Source organism: Chionomys nivalis, chromosome 22 (genome assembly GCF_950005125.1).
Source record: "Chionomys nivalis chromosome 22, mChiNiv1.1, whole genome shotgun sequence".
NCBI lineage: Eukaryota > Metazoa > Chordata > Mammalia > Rodentia > Cricetidae > Chionomys > Chionomys nivalis.
This window is the reverse complement of record NC_080107.1, coordinates 3,681,877-3,707,664: the sequence shown is the minus strand read 5'-3', so window position 1 is coordinate 3,707,664 and position 25,788 is coordinate 3,681,877.

The window sequence follows — 25,788 nt, the reverse complement described above, 5'->3', positions numbered from 1 at the left end:
CTATGTCTAACCCCCTGTGGCCATGATTTTTCTGTTACATATTATATGTTCTGGTGTTTCCCTTTATATGGAATGGATTCCATGAAGTGAAAGTATAGTCTTTCTCAACCAAATTGTTTATATGGTCACTAATGAATTAGAACTGTCGCTTCCAAAGCTCTGGCCTATACATGCCATTGTATTGTTTTCCTTTGTAGCCTTCATAATTGTAACTGACTCTCCTGTAGTTTGAGATTTCCTTTGCAGCAGATGTAACAGTTGCAGCTGCCTCCCTTGTAAAACCACAAACCGCATTAGAGCCGACCGTGTCTATCTTGTTTACTGCTGTACTCCCAGCCCTGAACGGAGCTCCTGGCGCATAGTAGATGCTCAATTGAGTAAATATTGATGGATGAGTAAGTGAGGGCCCAGGCAGATGGTGCCCTTAATGGGCTCACTTGGCTTTTTGCAGGGAGGAAATTCAGATAGGTATAGCACTCTTCACCTCAGTGTGGCCCTGCGGACGGGAAAGCAGATGAAAGGCCCAGTGGGAGCCTTGATGGAGAGAGGATGTCAGGCCAAGGAGCTAGATTTCCAATGAGTCACAGACAACTGACCGCAATTTCTTGAACAGGGAAAAATTGATTGAGATGGGGAAGAGTCAGTACATGGTCTGTGTTCAGTTCTTTTGATTCTTCATTTAAAATTGATTCCTCCAAATTGCAATACCTTTATAGTTGGATTTTGCAAATCTTCATTTCTGGTATTTTTATGCATACCTCATCACAGAGAAGGAAAGAGAGAGAGAGAGAGAGAGAGAGAGAGAGAGAAGCCCATGTAGTTCCTTTAAAATATGTTAATATTGTTTTTATTTATGTGTGCATGTATGAGTCTGTATGTTTATTTGCATCATGTGCTTGCAGGTGTCCACAGAGGCCAGAGGGCTTCAGATCCCCTGGCCTCTGGAGTTACAGGTGTTTGTGTGCCACCTGATGTGGATGTTGGTCCCTAAATGCAACTCCTGTGCAAAAGCAGGAACTCTCCTAACCATTGAACCACCTCTCCAACCCCCGCCCCCCCATACCTTTCTCCAGGTGAAGCAGAGACATCGATCTGGGAAACTCACAGCAGAGAGCTCTGCTAGTGCTCTTGCTTCTTCTCACCCTCCTGCCAAGTCACCGACTCCCTCTCATTGGGAGTCATCTAATACACCACTGTAGTGGCGGCTCTCAATAGAGTAGAGCTCAGAAACACCTCTTATGGATGGTTAAACCACCCATTTGTACAGATTTGTGATCTTTAGGACAATATGATAATTATAATGGTTTCATTTCTAGACCTACTAAGCAATCTGTGGATGCAATATTGATTTTATACAATGCATACATAGAATGATAGGCTTTCTATAGTAAACTGTTTCAAATATTATCTTAAAGTGGAGATATCCATTTCTTAAAATTAATATTCATAGTACAGAGTTAAAATAATCAAGTAAAACTCAATTCATTATGCATAGGATATGTATGATTTTTAGCACTCAGGAAAATAATTTTATCTTAAGCTAATATGTCTTAATTCTTTAGTAGGCTGTATGAGATTGTATGGTACAGAAGGCTGAAGCCTGTTAGATTCTCCCAAACAACTATTTTCACTTTAATTAAAAATAACTACAACAGCATTTGTAGTGGACAGGAATGGTGTCTGATGCTATCTGTAGCTTGTAGGGAGCAGCCTCTTTCTCTTCAGTTCAATTGACTTTGCTTCCCTAAGTGGGTAGCTGTGTAAGCATTGCACCTGACTCAGAGAGACGCTTTTGTGATGGGGCTGGGACAAAGTCTCTAGTGTTCCCTTTGCATAGAGAGATAGGATAAAGCCACTTTTATCACTGGTCCTGTCAGTCCTCCTGCACTTTAGGGGTGTGATTCTGAGTTTCTAATCTGAATAATCTACATAGCCCTGCTAAAGTATCCTAAGGCCTGCTGGGAAGATATATGCTGCTATTTCTCATTTCAAGTAGATTGTAAATGAAGAGCTAATGACCATGTATATGCATACATATATATATATACACACATACACACATACATACATATGCATACATATGTATATGTATGTATACACACACATATACTTCCAATAGGCAACTGTTGATCTTACTGAACGAGACTAAAGACCATTACCCAAATTCTTTGGTCAAATTTACAAGCTTTATTTTCTGTCAGACAGGGTTGTCTTCCTAAAGGGGGCTTTGAGAAAATAGCCTCAAACACAGGAGAAGATGGGGTTTGTATAGCCCTCTCCCCAAAACTGCAAGACTAGGGGATTTTCAAGGGCTGGTGGATTTCCAGAGGAATTCTTGTTATATAGGAACTTGGTTCAATGTTCCAAAATAATTTGGCAGAACATCATATATTATCAGGGTAGAGGTCAGGGTATAGGATTTGGAACATGTTCAATCCCAGAAAATATGTCAAGATCTTGGCCAAGCCCAAGTTTTACCAAAAACAGGAATAAAATTATTTTGACTTTGTAATAAGATGGCTTTTAATCTTAGGATGGAGTCAGGCTGTTCTATAGCAACCTACAAATATTTTCCCAGCAAAATACGCATGTTCTGCTAATAAAGCTTAGTCTTCTTTCATGATAAAAGGTCATGTTCCTGGAAATTATTTAGTAACCATATAACATAAATTAGAAATAAGGTCACAAAAAGGTTAATCATTAATGCTTCAAAAATACCATTACATAGTAGTGTGGATTTGATTATATTTTAGAGATGCATAATATTACATTTATTCAGGCTTAATTTATGTGTGTGTATGTGTGCGTGCGTGTGCATGCATGTGTTCATGTGCCAACAGTATGCCTGTGGGAGTCAGAGGACAGCTTTCAGTAACTCATTTTTCTATAATGTAGATTGTGGGAACTGAATGCAGGCTGTTAGGTTAGGAACCAAGTGCTTTTACCCCACAGAGACATTTTGCTGGCCCAAGATATATAAACTTAAACTCGGAGAGCTGGATGTAGTGACACATGACTTTATCCCAATACTTAAGAGGCATAGTAAGTAGATCTTTGTGAGTTCAAGGCTAGCCTAGTTTACATAGTGAGTTCCAGGACAGCCAGGGCTATGTAAAGAGACCCTGCCTTGAAAAGAATATATCAAGCTTCCAAACAAAATGATCTGATGTGTGGGATTTGCCACAAAAACAGTGCAAAGAAGGGGTAATGAGTTGGGTTATAGGTAAACAAAGCTTGGTCTTATTGATAATAAATTCTATTCTTCCATATGTACGGAGATATCATAATAAAAAGATATACCTGCACTTGAAATACATATGTATCTGGCCTCTTCTTCCACACTCAGAGGGAACAATGATGGAAGTGGGATGCAGACGTTACGTACACAGGACAGTGCATCTCATGCAGTTTGTACAGGGCCTGCATGCCCTAGCTTATCAGGTCTCCTAATCGCTCACTGGCACTCAAGTGCGTGCTTTTACTTCCAGGAGTGTTTAGTCCTTGCTTCTACTTATTTCCTTGTTATTTAATCTCAATTGCAGCTGTGTTAGGTGCCACAAGTTTAGAATCGGGAGACACCCCGATAAAAATAAATGCAGAAATTCCCAATGGCGTCTCTTCTAATAAAAGTGATAGACACCTAATTACCCATTTTCTTTTAGGAAATAAAGTCTTTGACAGGGTCACAGATCTGATATCCAACCTGACTACAGATTATTTTCAGGAAAAAGGGCACTAAGGTCTTTTATTGCCATCAAATGCAAGAATCTGCCCCTCCTCTTCTTCCCAATGTTGTTTTTAATTACACTAAACTTTACTCCTCAACACTTACATGTAATTAATTATTCTCCCAAGGACCTCCTGCTCTGAGACTGATCCCATATACAACCCAATTTAAAAATGCAGTGAAGACATGTTTACTGGTTGGAAAGTATAACTCGGAGGCAGCATGCTTGTCTAAGTGATCGTCTAGCATGTATGAGACTCTGGATTCCTTCGCCAGCACTTCAGCAACTGCAGGCGTTAAACAGGGGTTAAACTTTCCATAGTTCATAAGGAACTTGTTTTATATTCATCTTGTTAAAAAGGCAGTTCTCAATGAAGCACATTTGACTCAGAGGTCACAGGGACCTGAAAACTGAGGAGGAAACTTGACACGCTCATTCTCATCTCAGATTTTTCACATTCTTTCTCTTTACCTCAGACACCTGCCCACCTGTCCTTTGTCAGGTGGTGAACTCCTGTCTGTCTGTCTACTGTCATCTCTCTAGGAACAGATAAGTTCACTTTAGCTCTCCTCTGGTACGCTTCTCGTTCTCTAAAGGCTGCAACAATGTCGCCAGCGCTTGGTGTGTCTGCGCTGTTCTTAGCACCCTAGGTCACAAGAGCATTTTGTCTCCCTTCCTATCAGACTCGAAGCTCCTTCAGGGCAGCTAGTACTCATTTTTTAAATCACGTTTTCAGGCTAAATTACATGTTTTGCAACTGTTAAGGTAATAGGAAGATTTCAAATAAATGCAACAATAGTTTTTAAAAGGAGAGATAATATCAGTATTGGGTCTTCATTCTGGGGAAAGAATTAATGCTCTTAATAATAATTATTAATGAGATCATTTGGCCTATTGTTAGGTAGATGGTTAGCAGGATAAGAGACAACAGGTTTGGATCCCATTCTCATAACCAATAGCTTGCAAAACCAGGAGAGGAACCACAAAACTCCAGTTATTGTCTAGAGAGGTGGGACTTGGATTTGGGAGAAGATCGGACATACTGAACCTTTTTAGAATGTCATTAACTGATAACTTTCTGAACCTGGTTCCAGAAACTCGGAACCTTACAAGGTCACTGTTGAGTGGGAGGCTTTCTGATAAAGGACTATCCTCTCTGTAAGAGGTGACCCAATTGGGCCGGTGATCATCTGGACAGGGAAACACCCTTCAAGGAAACGGTCTGGAAGCTTTTTGAAACAATATAATATAAAATCTGCCTAAATTGGGAATCCGCATAACTGTCTCTATGGCCATTGGCCACCGTCATCTGATGGGAGTGTTGTGCTCTGTGATGATTCCTTAGGCCATTGTTCTCTCTTGTTCCTTTACTGGTATATAATAAACTGCCAACATTCTGCAATGCATCCTGTGTGTGTTTTCTCTGAATTCTTTTGACACCTTTCACCAGGACTTGGATGCCTAGTGTAGATTAGAGTAAGGTCCTGGTCACAGTTTATTGTCATGTCCTTTTGGAGAGCTGCCTGTAATAGTTTACATTCAATTTAAAACTTGGGCTCCTTCAAAAGATAAGTTGATTTTTTTTTTTTGCATCAAGAAACAAGTTACTTTTATGCTTCACAGTAGAATGGAAAAATGATCCAGTTCACAACATGAAAAATATTCTAGGAAAGAAAAAGATCTTAGAGATAAGTCCCAGCTTGACACCAAGCCAAAGCCTCACGGGGAGCTGTTACTCTGCGGAGAGAAATGCGTTCTGTATGCTGAACGCAGCACTTGATGTGTTCCTCGGCATCGTAAACAACAGAACCCAAGTTCGAATCACTCACGGGAACTTGTAATTGAACTTTTCAGAATGTGATTTAATGCACTAAGTGGAGCTAAAGGTAAAAATGTTTCAAATATAGCAGCTATTGAAACCATTAGAAAAATTAGTAGACTGGAAATGATAGCACTGTTTTTTTAAGGGGTTTGAGAGCAGAACTCACTGCTCCGCCAAGCTATCCCTGAAACAAATAGTCAGAAGCAAAGCTCCAGAGGCATGGACATTCAGTGGCCTGCAGGACAATGCTCTTCATTTCAAATGACAAACTACAGGAGACCGCTGAAGGCTTTAGTGTGCAGCGTGTGTGTGAGAGGGTGAGAGATTAAAGCTTAAGAAAAATGACTGTAAAGATCAGCGTGTAAATAAGACTGAACAAGGCATTCCCTTTTTATTAGTGCATTTGAACATTTTATATGTCCCTCAGTATCAGGCTGGTCAAGAACTTCATACATTTACACATGTCAAATTCTTACATTTAAAACTGAGCTCACGATGCTGTGAGGCTGAACTGTCTGTGTCTGGAAACCCCTTTTAGATTTTTCAGTGTCTGGGCTCAGCCTCTGTCACTGTCCTGGAACCAGCACACAGGTGTCCTTGCTGCTTACTCTACAGATGCCAGATACTTGGGGAGACTGGGACTCCCGGTGCTTTGTAGTGGACCTTGAGGTTTCAAATGGGGGTGCAATGGCATTTCTCTAGTGTATGTTAGTTGCCTCTCCTCCTCTTCTTTTTCCTTCCCTGCCTCCTTTTCTCAGTTCTTACCTACTTCCCTTTGAGCTTCAACTCAGAGTGTTTCCAAACACAGCCAGCAGATGGAGCAATTTACTTTATGTAGACTTTTCATCCCAACTAGATGGGCATAAGACTATCCAGTCTCTTCTCTTTCCCCTCTATAAGTAATGTGTATAAATATATGCTGCAAATATAAATACAAATTATGTACGTATATACATAAAATTTAGGTGTATGTTTCAAAAGTTTCATAATATGGAAACTATATTAAGTGCTTTTGCGATGGTTTGTTTTAGAAAGGTACTGTTACTTGTCAGGCACTTAGCTCAGAATTGTGTTTTATTAGCTTTCTAGACCACAAAGGAGGAAAGAATTTTTCTTTTGCATTCAGCTTCTTCTGCAACTCATAACCACACAACCTGCTTGGAGGTGCTGCAGAACTCAAAAATGCTTAGCTATGATTTTGTGATCCTGTAGCAACAAGTTTGAAAATTCTGATTTGGGTGACAAACTCTAATGGAGCTTTCAAGTTGATGCTTATTTATGGAGCCATTTCAGCTATTAGATGATCCACCTGAGCTCGTGTCAATAGAGGATGGCTTCCTGGAGGAGAAAACTAATAACTTCATAGAATTTGAGTTGTAACGGGATGCTATTGCCCCCTGGAGGTCACACTTGCCAATCAAAGGGTAATAACTTTTTTTTACAAGCCCAAATAATCTATAAATGTTTCATTAAGCCTTAAAATGCACAGCTATTAATTTTCCGCCCTTTTTTGATTTCTGGCTATCGCATTGAGATGGCTGAAGCATTGGTGGAAATGCGATCAGCCTCGATTTATCATCTGTAATATTACCTGGCAGGATGATCTGAATACACATGGATTTAGTCAGAAATTTTTCGGAAAATTGCATTATGATTTCAAGTGCTAGGTTTAATGTCTAAGATCTGCCTTAATCATTCCCTATTTCGACAGGTTCCTACTGATGCTTAGCTGACTTTAAAAGGCAGCAGGTGAAGCGAGGGGTGGGGGAGGACATCACATTTCCTGGCTGTCTCAGTTGATTCAAAAACATTTATGAAGCATCTGTCTGTTCATGGCTCAGGTGTGGTGCTGAGCTGATTGAGTCGAAAAAGACATAGACCGTGTCCTTGAGACAGAGAAGCCACCTATTATTGACTCTAGGGAGAAGTGTTCTTATTTCTTCACTGTGTGCAAAGTTGCCATCCAGCAGGTTTTATGTAGGTCTGAACAGATAGAAGATGGCCAAATTCTTACTATCATAGAAAATGAGAAAAAATGCACATCCTCAGACTGCAGAGAAATACAGCTAAAAATCCTGAGAAATCAGAATTATAGAATACTTAAAAAAACAAAATATAGTTTTGACTTTCAAGTTAACATTGTAACTAAGGAAATATTGTAAAATCGAAGCCCCTTCAGGGCTCAATTTAATGGGTTAGAGAAGAGAATGTGAAAAGGTAATAAAGCAGATTCTCACACAAAAGCTGCTTGGCTTTTGCATCTGAATAACACCGAGCCTCTTTTCTCTTCCTGACCCCTAAAAGGGAACCTTGATGCTCTGTTTCTCCTTAGCATAGTTTCTATGCATAATAACTTGCATATACAATGATCATGAGGACAGTTTTTGTAGGACATACAAACTTTAACAACTTCTTCTAGATTTTATTACAAGAATCAAGAGCCCACTCAAAAGGTTCAAAAACAAGTGAGCTAATTTAAAAAGAAAACCACATAAATATCAAATATAGGGACAATATTGTCAGAATGTGGCTTTATCTTTAACAAGCTCGCTAAGGAGAACTTGATGCACGAAGGCCTTGGGGTCATGGCCATGGTACGGTTTAGCCCTGTGGCCATCTATTTTCGGGGGTCTCTGAGCGCCAGCCTCGGTGTCCCCTTCAGGGTTCAGAAGTCTTAGGCAAGCATGGGACCTAGATCTGAGGGCGAAAGTGAACTCCCCACTACGCACTTTTCTGCATCAGTTTCTTTATTCTTCTCCTGTTGTTCTCCTGTTCTGTAAAGCTTCCAGTTTATACACAAGCAACACAAAGGCTTGTCTCTGAGCTTGGACGTCCCTTTTATCTTTGAAAGTCCCAAATGCGGTCTATATGAAAGACTTTCCTGACTGCATGTCCTGCCAAATGGAAGGTAGTTGCAGGGAGGTGGTTTCTAATGTATCTCGGGGAACGAAGTGGAGATTAGACTGTGGGAACCAAGGTTATTGACTCCACAATTGAACTTCCCAATAGAAGTCCCACAGAGTGTGTGTGGGTGGATGACCCAATATACCAGTACATGGGAAAGAATTATACCCAATAATCCATATTCTGCTGAATCTTACACCAAGGGCTAGTGCCTATGGCTTCACAAGAGATCTACTGTGAGAATTAGCTTTCCTTTCCTTTCCCTTCCCCTCCCTTCCCTTCTCTTCCCTTCTCTTTTCCCTCCCTCCCTCCCTCCCTCCCTCCCTCCCTCCCTCCCTCCCTCCCTCCTTCATTCCTTCCTTCCTTCCTTTCTCTCTTAGGAGGTGGTTTTGATACCAGACTGGCCTGGATCATCTAAGCTCCAGGATTTTCCTAATCCTCCCTCTCAACTTTCTGAGCTTCCTGTGGCTTAGCTTCTAGGAGCATCACCCATTACTGCAGAACTGGCGGATGGTGTGATGGAAAACCAACCCAGCAGGAAACAGGCTATGCTAGAGGGAGAGAAAGAGCAATACATGGTGGGAAAAGTTCTCAGGTGATGGGCTGTCAAGGCAAAAGTAAGGGTGTCTTTGAAAATGATTTCTCAGAAGAGGATGGGAGCTAGGAGAGAACCCAGATCACCTGGACCTCATTGCTGAGTTTGACAGTCAGAAAACAGCACGTGAGGAGGAGACCAGCACAAACTGAAGCTGATTCCGATTTGGCAGTTGAGGCGCAGGTGAGCAAACCAAAGAAGAGGCAGAAAAACCGTAAGTCTTTGCCATGGTTTAAAGACCAGGATCACCATTAGAGCCACGGACCCGAGTGGAGCACTTGTGCTCCTTAAGAAGTAGAACTCTCTGAGGCTACCCTGGACTCTTTGATGAAGTCAGTGTCAAGTGCCTACAAGCTGTCGAGTTCTTCCAGAAGGAAAGGCTGACGTGGCATCCCTACCCATCCCAAGAATGAACTCTCTTAAGTATCAGCGCCTGTGATCTTTTTGTTTTTGTTTGTTTGTTTGCTTTGTTTTTCAAGACAGGGTTTCTCTGTAGCTTTGAAGCCAGTCCTGGAACTTGCATTGTAGACCAGGTTTGCCTTGCACACACAGAGATCCGCCTGTCTCTGTATCCCAAGCGCTGGGATTAAAGGTGTGTGCCACCTCCGCCTGGCTGCACCTGTGATCTTTGATCATAGGTTTCTAGAAGTCGGGAAGGAAGGCGTTCTCGTCCACATGAGAACTGCACGTGGCTTGAGAAAGCGCCCTTGGAAGACCCATAACCATTTTCACATCCCATAGCAGCCTGAGTGCATTTCTGCACTCTGCAGCAGCTGAATGTGCTAAAGCTGTTCCTTGCTGTTTGGCTCTCACGCTCCTCTCAGCTGAGAGGGAGAGAGTGTGTTTGGAGATACCTGTTCTGCACTTTTCTGAAAACACAAAGTCTGAAGACAGGTGTGTGAGAGAGCAGCGAGCTGATGCTCATCACAGAGTCTCTGCACAGGCTCGTTCCCAGCAGAAGCAACTGCAGTTTCTGTACAGCTTGGTACGTGTGTAGCTTTTGGTTATCATTGGTATGTTAACTTGGGGCTGGACATGGGTCAGGGAGTAAAGGAGATGGGAAGGATAGTTTTAAATTGGGGAATGACTGGGGAAACCGTAAAAAAGGGAAAGAACAACTAACTAATCTTGGCTCCGTGTCCCGGGTTTATTACATGTCCAGAAAATATCAGTGGCACCATGAATCCTCATTCTGATTGCGAGAGACTGATTCAGAAGTTGTGAAAGGTGAAACCTACAGCCAAGGTTCTCCGTGCCTGTGCTTGGTGCTCCCTTGCAGTGCTTGGTGCTCCCTTGCAGTGCTTGGTGCTCCCTTCTTGTGCTTAATGTGACCCACAGAGGACAAAACCAGTCCCCAGGTGTCCAAGGCTGCCATTGTGGGGATTAAAGCTGAGTGGAGAGGGAAAGTCTGTCCTTTATTGGTGAGTAGACTCATGCACAGCAGCCTGCCTTGGTGGGCTCCTACTTGAAACTAGGGATAAAAAGACACATTATTTTTCAGTTCTGAAGTTACAAATATTAGTACAAATATTAGTTTGTCTGTCAATCCACTGGCTCAAGTATTGTGTGCGTGTCTGAGGGTCGGAGGTAGAGAAAGAGTGCTGCGCTCTTAGGGTAGAAGTTCCTGTAGCCTCTGGTTTTTGACTTTGGCACAATTAGCAGCAGAGTTCAGTCATGGGAAGAAGAGATTTCATTGAGTTAATGTGAAAGTTGAATGGTTTGGAAAACCCTGGCACAAGAAGATTAACCTCTGCGTTGGATATTGTCTAGTTCTGGTTTTAGAACTACACAGGACAATCATTTTAGACATGAGTTAGATGTCTGTGAAGCTTAAATGTGGACTTCATAACATCAGTTTTTGTCTTAGTAAACTATAGGTTTCCTTTCTAACACCGTTAGATAGGTGTTAGATAGACGCAGAAACGGTGAATGAGCGGAAGGGACACCTCTCCAGACAGCAGAGCAGTTATTCTCCGCAGTGCCTCCTCTCCTGCTTAGATCCAACGAGCCTGGTGCATAGCAAGTGCTCACTGAACAGCTTCAGAATATTGAGTGAACACTTTCCTTGTGTGTTTGTTTTGCGACATTGTCTCTTATATAGTGTGACCATTCTGAAACTCTCTCTACAAGACCAGGCTGGCTTCAGAAAGTGAGTACTTTTATCACAGACTGTGAGTGTGACATGTATCCTGGCAGGTTATGTATGCCAGTCCTCAGGAATGCCCAAATAACTCTCTGTCATCAATTTCTCCAAAATACCAAGGAAAGGACACATTCATGTCTCCTATTAAAAGTGTGGAATTTAACAGAGAGTAAAAGTTCTTTAGGCCACCTCCCAAACTTTAGTTTTCCCCTCTGCTCTCAGAGGTTCTTCTGGACTTTATTTAAATACCTACATGTGTATATAGAAACTGTTGGAAATATACAGCATTGTATATTCTCATAGTACTTACATAATATCATAAAGTTTATTTTCCACTATGATCTAGTATACCTGTGATCCTAGCACTTGGGAGGTAGAAGCAGAAAACCCCAACTTTACAATGATTTCAAGACCAGCCTTAGTTTTACACACACACACACACACACACACACACACACACACACACACACACACACACACACACACTAATAAATAAATGTAATTAATTTAAAAAAAAAAACAAGCAAATGAAAAGACACCACTTGATGACATTCTGCTATACTCAAATCTGTGCCTTTCTCAGCCATCATTAATGAAGCTTCCTCCTGCAGCAAACTGGAACAAACTCAGAGACACACAGCTAAGCAATATGCAAAGAGTGAGAGACTTTGGAACACTCAGTCCTAAAAGTGATGTCTCCGTCAAATCCTTTTCTCCAGGGCTCAGTAAACTCTGAGAAAAAGGAGGCAGAAAGAGTGTAAGAGTCAGAGGAGCTGGAGGACACCAGGGGATGGAGGCCTCCTGGACACCACAGAGCTGGCACAGACATGGACTCCCAGAGACTGCGGCAGCATGAACGCGGTCTGCACAAGTCTGCACCAGATGGGGTTCTAGAGCTGAAATGACAATGATTCTTTCTTTTCTTGCCCCTCCTGAAGTTCCTGAGGATGGAGATCTGGATGATGATTCTGAAGCTATACTGGCTGCAGACTTTGAAACTGGTCACTTTTTATGGGAGCAGATAATCCCAAGATTAGTGCTGTTCTTTACTGGGGAGGCTGTTGAGAATGATGATGATGAGGAGGAAGAGGATTGTGATGAGGAAGGTGAAGAAGCTGATGAGGTAATATTTTCCAAATGAGCAAATAATAGCAAATAATTCACTGTATAACACAGGAGAAAACTGAATTATTAATGTATTCCTTTGCTATAATCATTCTGTGATTTGGGATAAATTTTGGAAAATATGATTTTAGAATTCTACAGCCAAACAATGTATGTATAAGGTTTCAATAAATAAATTGAAAAACTCAAAAAAAAAAAAAGAAAAAAATGGCTACTCCCATATGCCTAACTCAAATGCTATCCCCATTGAAGATCTACTTGCAAATGAATTTGTGTTCTCTAATGGATTCTCACTGGGGAAAAACTACTCTTGAGGGTAGGCTACACGGCCAGCTTAACACAGAACAAACTCTGTGGCATCTTTGGAGGCTCTGTGTCTCATAATGTTGCATCAGGGAATTTTCCTTTTAACCTCACGGGTCCTTTTCATACACATTATAGCTTTTGGGTTTGGGATTTTATGGGATTCCTGTGTGTGGAATGTGTATGAGTTTCTTCTGCTTTTTTCTTTGGCTCTTTTTCTTGTTTGGTTGTTTTGCCATATTCTGATGTGTTTGTTTTTGATTTATTTTATTTTTATACCTTAGATGCCTGTTTGTTTTCTAACAAGAGACAGAAGGGGTGTGGATCTGATGGGGAACCAGAAATGTAGCGATAGGGGAAATCAAAATATATTGTATGGAAAAATTCTATTTTCAATAAAACAAGAAAAGCAACTGTGCAGAGATGACTAATTAAATTTTCACTAAAACATCATTTTCTTCTTTCCCAATGTGAGGCTGTTGTCGGGTATGGACTTCTTAGCCAGGGCTGGCATTTCTTACCCACTTGTGCGTCCCGTATGGCTGTGCTCATCAGTCATTAATCACCAGTCAAGGAACAGCCTCCCTCCCCACAGCTCATCACGAGGAATGGGTCGCCTGTCGTAAGAACCCGCCAAGTATTTTTAAAGTGTCTGTTCAAATAGAGATTTCTGACTGATACAATTCTACCACAGTGTTTGTTTGTAAGATATACAGGGAACATTGACATTTGGCTGTGGGAATAGACATAAAATCAGAGAGAGAGAGACAGATAGAGACAGAGACAGAGAGAGACACAGAGAGAGCAGAAGCAGGAGACAGAATTATGAATAAGCAGATACTATAAACGTAGAGGAAACCGTTCATGACTGAGAGTCACAGGAGAGAAGACAAGGAGGACTGAGTCATCGGACCGTCTGTCCTGCCTCTTGCTGCTCAGGAGGCAACAGGATGATCTAAGCCTGTGACCGTGTTGGGGGTTCAGTATCCGAGCTGCATTTCTTCCTCTAGGAGGTTCAGCTGAACATGGTTTCTGTGTGCATCCTGTTTCTTCTGCTTCCCCTTACTTCTTTACAGGAAATCCATCTTCCTGGAGGGTAGCCCGAGTGATTTTCTGCCAGGTTTACCGCCAGAAAAGCCTGACACACCTGTTCTTCTAAGTTTGTATTAATTAGTATGTATTATCTGTAATATAATTAAATATAACAATATTCATTATGAATACAAGTGTCACCATTATGGTAGTATTTATTTAGAAATAGTGTGTGATTATAAAATTCATTATGCACATTACCTTTTTTGGTTTTTAATTCTTTCAATAAACATTTACAATTGACAGATTGTTCCTCTTCACAGAGCCAAAATATGTACATATAGTGGGAATCAAGAGTAGATTGGAGCCATTTGATTTCCAGATTCAATTATTTTCCCAGTGTAGCTACTTATTATGCCAACACTTGAATTAGGGTCATCCATAAGCTTGCCCAGGCTGGATTCTTCTGGAATGTATTAGCCAAGTCCTGCCAGACCTTCCAGTGGATAATGCCCATCTTTCTTTACCAAGGCCATGCTGAGTCATTGGTCAGAAGGAATAAGCAGGGAGGATGTCAAGGAGAACATTGTCTTGAGGCACACTTGCCACAGTTGAAGCCTCTGCTTGCTTCTTAGGCAATGCAGTGGGTCCAGCATCTCCTCAGATGTGGGTTATCCAGCATCCCCTCAGACTGGACTGTCCAGCATCCCCTCAGATGTGGACTGTCCAGCATGAAGACCCAGAGGGTTCTGAGGAGTCCGAGTTTAATGTTCTTGAAGACCTTACCTGGATAGCTCTACCTCAGGGCCCTAATAATTGCCTGCCAACACAGGAGACGTGGTGGGGCTGTGAGCTCAGCTTTTCTGAAGTTCTCTGCTCTTGGAGCTTGTCTGTCCTGTGGCTGTGAGAGAGAAATATCTGCAAACATTGCCGCAGGAGCCTTGCTGCTCACCCTTTGCCTTAAGTGGCTAATTGGCTAAACTGAGCCTATCATTTTCTCTCTTCTGTGCATCAATAACCCTTAGCGACGACCAAACAAATCCCCCAGTCCTTATAATTGCTGTTTCTTCCATATTTACAAATGTCAGGGATCTCATAGAAGCCCCCGCCTCCCCTCAACCTGCCGTCCATTCCAAGTCCCTGCAGGTGAAATTCTTGGTAATTGCCATGCCGCAGCCCTGCCAGAGGCCCTCAGTGCAAACCGAACACCAGAGATGGAGGCCTCGCTGCCATCTGGCGGGGGAGTGATCCAACTTCGGAATCACATCCCAGGCACTGCTGGCTTCCGTTTCTTTGCCCAGTCACTAATTTTGGTGGGCTGTGGAGTGAATAGGCAGTGAGAGACTATAGCTAGCTTGTCCTTGAACAGAAACTGTGGAGTGCCGTGTCAGAGGAAGAAAATAAAGAACATGGTGTGGGAGAGAACTAATTAGGCCCACACTGAGAAAAGGCAGCCACTGAGAAGATGGGAGAGGGCCGGGGTCTGAGTGGGTGAGAATAAGCAGAATGCAGTATTGATCAGATGGTTTCTTCTGCGATCAAAGGGATGGGAGGAAAGAAATACAGCTAAGCTTGCGGATGATAATAATATGTCATAAACCTGGTATTTATCGAAGTCTTTTGTGTGTTAGTCACAGTTCTAAATTCATGGGAAGAAATTAGTTTTCATTTAATAATACAAAAGACCCTTTTAAAACATTTCCTTCCAGGCCTTTGACAAATGCAATGTATTACGATGTGAAAAACAAGCCAAGTGTTAAAACGCACAGTTTTCTTGCTATTAACACCCATTTTCTTCTGTAATTTTCAGTTGGAATTCATATTTTTCATTTCATACACCCAAACGTTTGAAAGAGACAGTCAGATGCGTTCCTTACCGTTTCATTCCTTCATCCACACTCCAACTCCTTCACTTTTAATTTGACGAGTGGGCCTGAAAATACAAATCGGCTTGTAGATGGGGCGCTGAATATATAATGAGAGGGAGGGCTGCGAACACGGCTTTTCACAAGGCTTCTGGAGTCAGGGGCCCAGCGGGAAGCGATTTATTACAGTATAGTTGATGGAGGAGGGTGGAGATTGTGAAAAAGGTGAGGCTCAGCCCTGGGGCTGGGGGAAGGGCAAAGTTAACACGAAGCTGTGTGGTTTCTCACTGTGGCAGACACAGATATGAAGGTTCAGCAGTCAACGTGATGGGATATGCACAGCCCGAGAGGTCTTGGGCAGATTCTGTGATGACAGACACCACGCCGTGTCCTTCCTACAGTCCAACGCAGCTGCTTTCCGCTAAGATGTTGGAAGTCCCCTATTGTACATCCATTGTTGAATGAATGATCTCATGATCATTGCAGCTGAGTCACTGTGAGCATGAAAACCAGAGATTTCTGGGTTTTAAGATGATGGGCGCTTACACCCGTGGGCTGTGTGAGTTGCCTTCCTTTATAAACAGCGGGGCTGCTGAGTGTGGATTGTAGAGAACAGACCGGTCAGGCAGCAGTGTTCAACTTTATAAGAACCAAATTTCCTCCAAGTCAAATGATAGTTCAGCAAAACAGGACCGCCAGGCTGCAGTCTCCTTGATATTGTCAGTTAGTGGGTATGTCCGTGCTTTGTGCGAACTCTAAGGTCAGCTGATCGTGAACCACGTCTGGAGAGGTCCAGATGCAGTTTTGACCACATGTTCCACCTGCAGTTCTCACGTGGGATGGCACGTGAGCAAGGTTTCAGCTTATTTCTTACTGTCTGGTTGGAGTGGGGAGAGAACTATCATAAGAAAGGGAACATTTTAGTACATTTTGGATCTCAGATTTATTGCCTAGCAAAACCGGGTATGGACTTAGTTGCTGGTGGGCATTGCTTTTTCTTTTTTTTTTCAAATAGAATCACCGACAAAAGGACCAAAGATTGTGAGAAGATTTATTTCAAAGTCTGTTTGTCATTTTCACCCAATCACCTTTCCTTCTGGTACGTGTATGTGTGTGTTGGCATATGTGCTTGTATGTGCACATGTGGAAGGCTGAATTTACCTCTGGGAGTGTGCTGGTAGTTTGATGTTAACGTGACACAAGCTAAACCGGATGAATTTCAAAAGAGGGCGTCTTAATTGAGAAAAGGCCTCTATAAGGTTGGCCTAAGCTAAGTCTGTTTGACATTTTCTCAATTAATGATTGACGTCGGAGGGCCTAGCCCATTGTGGGTTTTATCATCACTGGGCAGGTGGTCCTGAGTTCTGTAAGAAAGAGGGTAGAGCAAACCGTGAGAAGCAAGGCACAATGCAGCTCTCTTCTACGGCCTCTGCTTCAGTTCCTGCCCTGACTTTCCTCAGTGATGGACTTTGACGTGGAAGTACAAGATGAACAAAACCTTTTTCCCCACAAGTTGCTTAGGTCATGGTGTTTTTATAGAGCCACTCACTGAGACAGGTATCCTTTCTCAACTGTGTGCTTTATATTTGAGACAGGGTCTTTCCGTGACGCTGGACTCCACTTACTCAGCCAGAGTGGCTGGCTAGCAAGCTCCAGGGATCTTCTGTCTGTGCCTCCCCGGCACTGCGATTGCAGGTGTGCACCATCAATGTGTGCGTGCTGGGACTTGGAACGTACGTCCTCGTGCTCGAAGGACAAGCACTTGTCAGCTGAGTGCCCCGCCCCTCAGTCCTTTACACATCATTTAAACATCTGGAACGCTGTAAACTGTAAGCAATGGAAATGATAATTCAATTAATTTTCTTTGAGTTTAATGAATTGATGGTTCTGAATGGAAGGAATTTTTTTTTCTTTTGTGAGATACGGCTTGGCTATATAGCCCAAGGTCTCCTCCGATTCATGATCCTCCTGTCTCAGCCTCTTGAGTGCTGAATTGCAGGTATGTGCCATTATTCCCTATGTATAAGGTTATTTTTTAATGAGATAAATGATTAATAATATACTAGTCAAGGCTTTGTTGGTTACAAATGCCAAAAAACCCCTTAAAACTGTTTAAGTGGCCCTGGAACTAAGGCAAGAAAGACATTATTGTGAATTTGTTTAAATATGCAGATAAAAAAATCATAGAAACAGTAAAACTAAGAGTCTACTGATAGCATTTATATGAGCCTGTATGTGTGTACGTGTATGTGTGTGCACACATGCTCGTGTGGTGCTTGTGTGTGTGTATGCACATGCATGTGAAAACAGGACAGGATGTTCCTCCTAGGCACTGTCCACTTTGCTTTTGGGATTCTGTCTCTTGTTGGCATGGATCTCATTTCAGCATGCTAAACTGGTCAGCAATCCCCAGGGATCCAGGATCCTCATGCCTCTGCCTCTATAGCACTGGGGTTATAAGCAAGTGCACTACCATGCTTGGCTTTTTCTCCTCTCTCACATGGGCTTGAACTCAGGTTTTTGTACTTGCAAGCCCAGGATTTTACTAATAGAGTTATATCCACAGTCCCCATGGATAATATTTATGAAAAACTTGGAGGTAAAATATTTTTATGACTACAAGAAATAGCACACAAGAACAAAACATCCAACCCCAAACCTTCAGTGTCAGTATCTACATGGGAGGAAGTAGGCGAGCTTCTGGCAGTCAAATAAAAGAGAGCCAAAGTCCAACGGCGTTCATCCGACGTGAGCAGACAGTCTGAGAGCTGTACCTGGTATTCACAGGAATTTTGACTAACATAGTATAGGTGAGTGCACAGGGCTCAAGGTGTGTTCTGAGGGGCCTGGAACGATGTAGCCTCCATTGTCACTTTGAAATCTGGCTTGGAAAGATGCTGCCTGGGAGAGACTCATTTTGAGGACATACTACTTGGCACAAAAGCAAAATGGGTCAGTCAGGGCAGAAGACCTGAGCGAAGGGAAGAGAGGCCCTGGACAGGTGAGAAAGGGGGCACACCTAGGGAGCGTGAGCAAGCAAGCTGCCATGTTTCTGTCCACCACAGAGACACAGGAGAGGGACCTACGGGAATTAGAAGACACTTGCCACATTCACTTTTCTACAGCTTCAGGGGAGGGAATTTCATATAAAATGCAGTTATAAAAAATATCCAGGTCAAATTTCATGCAGTTACGACAAGAAAAGCAATGAAGGATCAGAGTCACATTTCTGAGAAAAAAACCTTAAGTGTCTCATAAGGGTTAACAGACAGCCCAACAGTCCTGTAAATTAGTAAATTAGTGTTCCTCAAGGCTATGCTGGGAGGTGGAATGTTTGGGAGGCTGAGTGGAAGGCCCTTGGTCACTGGGGATGTGACCTCAGAAGCTAGGGTCACACTAGTTTTCTCACTTCCTGTTTGACGTGTAAGTTCTTTGCACGTGTGTGCCTTTGTCACAAGGTGATGCAGTCACGGACTAAGCCCGCGTCAGCAGCGTCAGCTGTGTGACCTTGATCCTCCGAGACCGAGCTGAACGAGTCTTCTTTAATGAGTAGTGGTAACCCATTTCAGGTGAAATAACACAGACAGTAACTACTTCAAAACAGAGCCTCAAGAAAAAAAAAATAATAAAAGAAGGGTCAAGCTTAGAAAAAAACTCAGAAATGGCATGTGATATAGAGGCAAAATTGATGACAGGAAAAAGGTTTTTCAGAAATGAAAACTAAAATACAAGGAAATAGGGGCGGGGAAGCTGGCTCAGTGGTTTAGATCACTTGGCTGCTCTTTCAGAAGACCTGGGTTCTATTGCCAGCACCTACATGGCAGCTCGCAATTTTCTATAACTCTAGTTCTAAGAGATCTAACACCCTCATACAGGCAAACCAATGTACCTGGAATAAAAATAAACAGATAATTGTTTTTAAAGAAGGAAATAACACAGCGGTGCTACCTTAGGGCACAGATGTAATCAGCCACTTTGAAACTCCAGGACAAACATGGGAGCAGGAGACTTAAAGTGATTAAAAGCAGGGCATTGATAGTAGTGACTGAAAGCTTGCTTGTGTGAAGGAACCACTGAGTCAAACATGGAAAAGGATTAGGAGTGAAGAATAAAGACTGTACACGACTTCATGCCCAATGGACTCAGCCAAGTGATCACATGTGTCTGTGTATAGGGAACACGCAAAATCAGCCTATAATGATATAAATATGCACTTAGCTCTCTGGGAATGCCATCTCCTATAACGGGGAAATTCATTTTTTCTTTTTTGTATATTTTTAGGAGTTATGTAATGTGGGCTAAAAATTATTTTGAGAAAAAAATCTCTGAGTGATAGATTCATAAATGGCTCTTGAGTGGGCTATTCTCACCCTTTAAATCTGACCTTAGCTATATTTAACTTGGCTCTTTGTAACCCTTAGAGATTCTAGTTACAGCAAAATAGTTTAGAAATTGAGAATTCTTTATGACTTATATAACAAAAATGTCCCTGAGATTATGTATTTAGCAAACAGGATTCTAGATTACACAGATATTTAAAACATTGCTGATCTATTATAGAAAATTCATAATTTCCTCAAGAATTATGTTCAAACATAAAAATTTATAATAAGTGAAGAAACATTTCAAAGTATAAGGAATTGATTATCTGACTACATTCTACTTACCATATAAAATTAAAATTAAAAAATTCATTAATATAATGAAAAATAGCAAAAGCAAAATAAAGTATTTTAATAGGTCACAAAGGTGTGCCAGGCATTGCTCTGTTTTACTACTGTGTTTCTGGAATCTGGAAAATAAGAATGCATATGTAAACTGACAGAGATTGGATTGCTAATATTGCAGCTCATTATTTTGAAATGTTACACAGGATATCTAATTGAACTATATATTACCTCATACTTAAAATTTTTGTGGTCATAATATTTAAAATACAGTCTTAGTAATTTTTAAGTACCTAGGTCAGTTTTCCTAACTGTAGTCACCAAGATGCCTGCCAGATCTCTGTTCCTAACTTCTGTCTAAATGCAGACTTAGGTTCTTTGACCTTCAGCTCCCTGATAATTCCTGTCCTCACTCTCTCTTCTTTTTTTTTTTTTTTTTTGGTTTTTCGAGACAGGGTTTCTCTGTGGCTTTGGAGCCTGTCCTGGAACTAGCTCTGTAGACCAGGCTGGTCTCGAACTCACAGAGATCCGCCTGCCTCTGCCTCCCGAGTGCTGGGATTAAAGGCGTGCGCCACCACCGCCCGGCATTTTTTTTTTTTTTTTTTTTTCTCACTCTCTCTTCTAACTCTTGGTAACTGATGTGGGATTCCCCTCTGTACGCTGTGAATGCCATTGGTGAATAAAGAAACTGGCTTGGCCTGTTGATAGGGCAGAACTTAGGTAGGCGGGGAAAACTAAACTGAATGCTGGGAGAAAGGAGGCGGAGTCAGGGAGAAGCCATGTAGCCTTGCCAGAGACAGATAGACAGAACTTTATCTGGTAAGCCCCTACCACGTGGTGATACACAGATGAATGGAGATGGGTTAAATTAATATGTAAGAGTTAGCCAATAAGAAGCTAGAGCTAATGGGCCAAACAGTGATTTAAATAATACGGTTTCTATGTGATTATTTTGGGGCTGAGCAGCCAGGAACCAACAAGTGGCCTCCTTATAACAGGTAACCCTGATTCTGCTCTCTGATTCTGGGAGTCTGACTTTTAAAAGCACACATGTAAGTGATATCACGTAGCATTTATCTTTCTGTTCGAGCATGTACTGTAGAATGTCCTCTAGGTTCATCCATGTTGTCACATGTAATAGAATTTCCTTCCTATATTTTGTTTGACCTGTATGTGTATATGTATTAGGGTGTTTGCAAATGTGTATGCATATGGATGAGGAGACCTTATGTCTGTGCAAGTGTGCGCACGTGTGTGTGAGTGTGGATGTGGAGCCCTGAGCTTGCCTTTGGATTCTTTCTCTTTTGCTCTCTGCTGTATTAAGTTAGGCGAGGTCTCTCTGTTAATCCAGAACTCACCAACATGGCTGTTCTGTCTACTGGGTTTGCACCTGGGATGTCCTGCCTCTCCATTCCTGGCAGTGGAATTACAAGGGATCACCATGCCCATATGACGTCTGAGTGACTTCTTAGGACAAGGATTCTGGTCCTCTGCTTTGCATGTTTACTTTACCATCCGAGGCACTTCCCCTCAGGCCAATCTCGGGAAGGCCAAATGCAGTCCATTCCTTGGCTTGGGTAAGGGTGCGCATGTACCATATTTAGATTTGATGAACACTTGAGTTTATAGCTTGATGCTACAGTGAGCATGGAAGTGTAATTATCTCTTTAGTACACTGGGCACTATCATCTTCATTATTTTCACGTTGTATGGTAATTTGAGACAGGAAAGTCATGTGGTTGGTTGGTCAGAAGAATATGTAGGAAGTGAGGAACAGGGAATTAAATGCAGGCATCTTAACTCTAGAATCTCTCTTAAAAAATCAAATACAGGGCTGGAGAGATGGCTCAGAGGTTAAGGGCATGGCTGATCTTCCAAAGGTCCTGAGTTCAATTCCTAGCACCCACATGGTGGCTCACAACCTGGTGTATGTGAGTACTCACATAAATAAAGTATTAATAAATATTAATAAAAATTTTAAAAAAAGCAAATACAAAAACTTTTGTTAAAGTGATGTGGCAATAACAGCCATTAAATGAAAACATCTTCATCATAACTATCTACCTGTGTTTATTTCTCAACTTTGTCTTTATTCCTGACCAAAAATGTACTTTAATTTGTATTTTCGAAAACTTTGTGCATGACTTCAAGATGAGGTAAAGCCACGTGCTAAAACCATTTCAAGATTTTATTTAATAAATCCTGTTCTGTTCACACAAACTATGATACACTTGAAGGTTAGCTGGCAACATTCAAGTCCTAGTTTGGTACAAACATGCATGTGGCAAGAATCAGTGTTTCGCAAGCACATAAATGCCATTGTCTTTCTAAACCTCTGAATGCTGCGCCAGTTACTTCTCTCGCCACTGACAAAATACTCGAGAGAAGCAATGTCAGGGAGCAGAGGCTTGTTGTAGCTCATGGTTTCAGTGGGTTTGATCTGTCATGGTGAATTGGTATAACAGCTAGAGTGACTCCATTTTAGTGGCCGGGCTTCTTCTTTGGTGACAGCTAAAATCTCCAAAGACTTCCCTCTAGTGGCCGGTGTTGGTCAGTTAGGCCTCATGTCCATAACTAAGCTTTATAGCCTTCCCAAGTCGTGCTGGGGATCCAGTGCTTATCAGGACCTGTGGAAGACATAAGTATCTACCACAAGGACCCCAGACCTACAATGGCAATGTTCATCTTGTTCAGTCCCTGCAGGGAACAAACAAATCAACCAGAAACACAGCTTGGATGACACGCAAAATGATTTTTGGGGGTGTGGAGGAAAGGAGATTCTGAGGCACAAAGAGGAAAGGACGATCAGTAAGCTAGAATGCAGGACATCTTTAGGAGAAAAAGCAATTTAGAACGCTGGGCTTCTCTCTCTGCTCATCTTAACTCTTCTCAGTTTATCTGCACAAATATTTTTCTCTCAACAAACTGTGTTGGTTTCACTGTTATGGCCTCGAGGGCTAAGGATAGTCTCCAAACCACATAGTAAATCTGTGAATCTCTAGGAAAATGGTTCTTTGTCTATTTGACCAAGCTGCAGGGCAGCTTTACAGAAGCCACATACCTACAATGTGAGTCTGTGTGTTCAGAGTGAGGGACGGCTCCTAGAAGAAGTTTCTGGAGTAGTCTCAGAAGTGTAGGATGGAGCCAGAAAATAAGAATTAGGTTTTTCACTATAAAAATGGAACATAAAGCTGAGCATGGTGGCCAACAGTTTATAAAAGCAAGTTCCAGGGGAACTGGGGCTACATAGAGAAACCCTATCAAAGATATATAAACACAGATACTTAAGCTACATGCTGATTAGAAACTACACTGAAAATATACATGTGACTTTTATTTGTTTAGTATGGTATCAATTAATGGAGTAAGAGTCAACATTTTAAGTGAACTGATGAATTTGGAAAACGTAGAGCATCATAGCCTCTCCAGAAGGTCCCCTGGGCTTCCTTGAGGTCAGCCTCCTGTTGAAGTTTCAGGACTTTGTTAGACTTGGTGAAAAAGACACACTTCTTGAGGAAAAATAATGGATGATAGAATGAGCTCCCCTCCTGCCAGGTATTATCTGGAAGTTTTCTGGATGAGTGTTGGAAGTTAAATGTTCCAGAATAAAACCAATGGCTCAAGAGGACAAGCGAGAACTAGAAACTCGGTGTAGACGTTGATCCTGATTATCAACTGGATTGGTTGAGTGATGTCTAGGAGAGGGTGTGTCTGGGATGATGCTACAGGAGAAAATTAGCTAAGAGGGAAAGGGCAATCCTGAATGAGGTTGCCATGGTCCAATATATGGAAGCTCCTGGTGGAATGAGGGGACAGAGGACAAAATCCGTTAACACAGCCATTCTCCTTTGGCAGCTTCCCGGCTGCCATGATGTGAATAGTTCTGTTCTGCCATGCACCCCACTCTACTCTTGGTAAATGGGAATCTCAGAAATTGACAAAGGAAATCGCCTTCCTTTAAATCTCTTCCTCAGTTACTGGTAACAGCTGTGGCCTTTGATTGTTTCCTTGCCCTATGGCAGAAGCTATATTTACCTCTCTCTAAATTTCTTCACATACACCTGAATTTCCTTTAACTCCAGCTGGTGAATTCTGAGTCATTTACTTAATTGTGTCTAAGGAATTTGAAGTAAGTGGATGGGCTCAAAAAGAAGTATGGTCTACCTCATGTTCCTCTAGGGTCAAGGGGATAGGACAACGGCTCTCGAGGATGTTTTGCTCAGAATGTCCAGGCATTAGCAGAGTGAGCAGTAGATCACGGAACAGCTGTGCTCATAGGAGTGACTTAGAGGACTAGCTTCAGGGTAGGTGGCTCAGGAGGACTTCAATAACCTGATCCTCTGTAGTCCTTCTCTTCTCAGCAGAGCACAGAGTAGAAGATAGGAAGCTTCATTACACACACTCATTCACACATACACACAATGCACTCATTCACATATACACACACAATGCACGTATACATACAGCATACACAAAACACACATGCATACACATCACACACATGCATATACACACAGAACACACTTATAATCAACACAAATGCATATGCACGCATCATACATACACCATACTCACGTGAACACACAGATATATACACACACAGAAATATACACATATACTCTTACACACAGTAAGAGAGAACTCCATGCTTGACTTTTTTATTGGCTTATAGAATACTATTTCATATTATATTTAATATTTAAAACTACTACTTTGGGGCTGGAGAGATGGCTCAGCGGTTAAGAGCACGGCTTGCTCTTCCAAAGGTCCTGAGTTCAATTCCCAGCAACCACATGGTGGCTCACAACCATCTGTAAGGAGGTCTGATGCCCTCTTCTGACCTGCAGACATGCACACAGACAGAATATTGTATACATAATAAATAAATAAATAAATTAAAAAAAAAATAAAACTACTACGTTATATAACTTTGTATTTTTTCTCATTTTAATTGTTTGGATAGGAATGTGCTACACGTTTTTCCCACTCCCTTTCCTCCTACCCTCTCTCTTTCTACTCTCCAACTTTGCGTATTTTAAAGTATTCTTTTGCTTGTCTTAAATTTTATTTACTTATTTGTGTGTACATGTGTGAGCACATGTGTGTCACAGTACATGGTTGGAGGTCAGAGGACAAATTTGGGAAATGGTTCTCTCATACCATTTGGGTCTCAAAGATCGAACTCAGGTTGTCGGACTTGGAGCAAATAAATGCCTTTGTCCACTGAGCTGTCTGTGGGTGCATTGTTGTTCTTTATGTCAGTTTTCCCTTTGTGTCACAAGCTGGCCTGGAACTCATGCTTTTCCTGCCTCTGCCTCATCAGTGCTAAAACTGAGGTGTGGCCAGCATGCCCAGTATATATTCTGGAGGTTTTTTCTTTCTTCTCCTCATCCTCGTCCTCATCCTCGCCCTCCTCGTCATCGTCCTCCTCCTCCTCGCCCTCCTCCTCGCACTCCTCCTCGCACTCCTCCTCCTCCTCCTCCTCCTCCTCCTCCTCCTCCTCCTCCTCCTCCTCCTCCTCCTCCTCCTCCTCCTCCTCCTCCTCCTCCTCCTCCTCCTCTTCTTCTTCTTCTTCTTCTTCTTCTTCTTCTTCTTCTTCTTCTT